This window comes from Gymnoscopelus microlampas (genome assembly GCF_963454915.1).
Source record: "Gymnoscopelus microlampas genome assembly, chromosome: 22".
NCBI lineage: Eukaryota > Metazoa > Chordata > Actinopteri > Myctophiformes > Myctophidae > Gymnoscopelus > Gymnoscopelus microlampas.
In genome coordinates, this window is record NC_139959.1 from 1,814,845 (window position 1) to 1,817,007 (window position 2,163).

General features: G+C 39.4%; 1 protein-coding gene across 1 annotated transcript in view; it reads right to left on the reverse strand.

Moving 5' to 3' along the window:
• Positions 1 to 890: 890 nt before the first annotated feature.
• tnfrsf11a (tumor necrosis factor receptor superfamily, member 11a, NFKB activator) overlaps positions 891 to 2,163 on the reverse strand; it is a 36,552-nt gene continuing 35,279 nt past the window's right edge. The window contains exon 12 of the mRNA XM_084048355.1: positions 891 to 2,163. This exon is cut by the window's right edge and continues 386 nt beyond it. The gene's annotated coding sequence lies outside the window, so the exon portion shown is untranslated.

Below are 2,163 nucleotides of genomic sequence, written 5' to 3' on the forward strand. Positions count from 1 at the left end.
GCAAAGAAGTTTGGGGATAATGGGTAAGGCACTTGCGAAAATAGGGCCCTAAGACTAACATTAATATCTTAAGAACATTAAGAGTTAAAAAAGAAATGTCATGGTATTTTTTTCCTTTAAAAACCTTGAATGAGTCTTAATTGTGATACCAGATAAATAGGAACTTAAACTTTACCATATTCGTTTTTATTGATCCAAGCCGGAACGCATTAAAATGTACACGCTCTGACACCCATCTGACCACTTAACACGTGGGTGGGCCAAAAAAAAAACGCTTTAGAGTTTTCCAAGTGGGCCCTGATCCAGATGAGGTTGGGAACCGCTGAACTAGAGAAAAGAGGGACTTCCAACAGAAAGGCAGATGGCTGTTGCTGTCATGTGATACCTGGCTGAAATGACGGAGTCATTAAATTATATTTCACATTTTTGACCCCATTCAGAAAAATGCAAAAATATACAAAAATGGCCCATATTTGTGTGTGTATATATATATATATATATTGTATTTATTGAGAACTAATTTGAGAACTAATGTTTAAATGTGTGAATGTTCACTATTACGTGTGAATTATTGTTATTATGCTGTACGTGCATTTTTATTTTATATACTGCTGGGGCCAGTTGCACCACCTCACACTAAGGTCAAACTTAGCCTAGTTATAGCTTAAACACATTCAATCCGGGAAAGTTTGGCTATTCAAAAATAGCAGATCTACAAGCTCATAGCGTGGCGCGCTATGAACTTGTAGATCTGCTATTTTTTGAAAAATCGTGAAAATGAGTGCAAATATTTGAATATATATATTTTAAAAATGTATATATATATTTAAAGATTTGCACAAACTAAAAAAAGCAGATCTACAGCCAAAGAAATCTAAAAATGCCACAGATACTTTCCCGGCTAATATAGCTTAAATGGCTTCTTTTTAAAAAGCCATTTAAGCTATAACTAGGCTAAGTTTGAACTTAGTGTGAGGTGGTGCAACTGGCCCCAGGTGTCTAGCCATCTATAAGAGGGTCTTCCATTGTGTAAGAGTAGCTGTCACTGTGTTCACGTACATGGTGGAAATGTTGTTTTAGAATCAAACTCATCAAACTGACCCTGATCAAATGGAAGGTAACTAACAACAGCATTGAGATACAGCCACGTTTTCCAGACATCATAAAATAACTTTCCAGTTCATAATTCATTCTTTCTTTCTTTTCTTTCTTTCTTTCTTTCTTTCTTTCCTTCTTTCTTTTCCAGTCTAAGGTCCAGTTTCATACAGAAATCCCCACCATTGTCTGCTATCATCCAGGGGGTTTCCATCAGCAAGCCTTCAGCGTTTCCCTGGCCAATAAGAAGGTGTCTCAGGCAGGCCTGGCTGACTAGAGTGTGTTTTGTTCATGGAGATGGAACAAGGTACAGTATCATGGCAGTGGTTCTCAACGTGCGGGCTGGGGCCCACTCGTGGGCCGGGAGGTCATTGCAAGTGTCATTCATTTGTCTCTGACAAATGTTTTATGATAATTGGAATGGTAGGATGAGTGGGATTGAAAAAACAATTCATATTGTTTTTTACTGTTTATGTTTCATGCCTGAAGAAGGTCATCAGTGACCAAAACGTTGCTTCTTCTTTAAATAAATCTGCTCCTGTACCGTGCAGTTCGGCAGCGTATTCTTTTTTATTATTGCTATTAATATTATTTTTTTAACATGGGGTAAAATGTCCAAAACCTCATTTTGGGGGCAGTGCATGGTGGCCTGAAGGTTAGAGGAGTGGCCAAAAGGTTCCTGGTTCGATTCCCCCGGACCGGCAGAAAGAATCTGGGTGGGGAAGTGAATAGCCACCGTTGAAGTGCAAGGCTTGAGCAAGGCACTGACCCCCCCCCCCCCCCACTCCCAGCTCAGTACCTTCCTTGCAGTCGGGTGGAAACCTTGCATGTCCAAGACCGTTCCTTTTTTATTATTATTTTAAAAAACATTTTTAAAATAAGTGAAAATAGCCGATGTGAGCGTGTGCGCCGCTCCTGTATGATGAAGTAGGTCATCAGGTTTTTAACTTACGGAAAACGAAAAAAGAAGGGGGGGATTGAAATATGAAGATAGAAGGTTTCTTCTGCCTGACAGCAACGTTATGTAATGGTCACTAAACTGGAAAGCAGGGTGAAAAGCCATTGGTC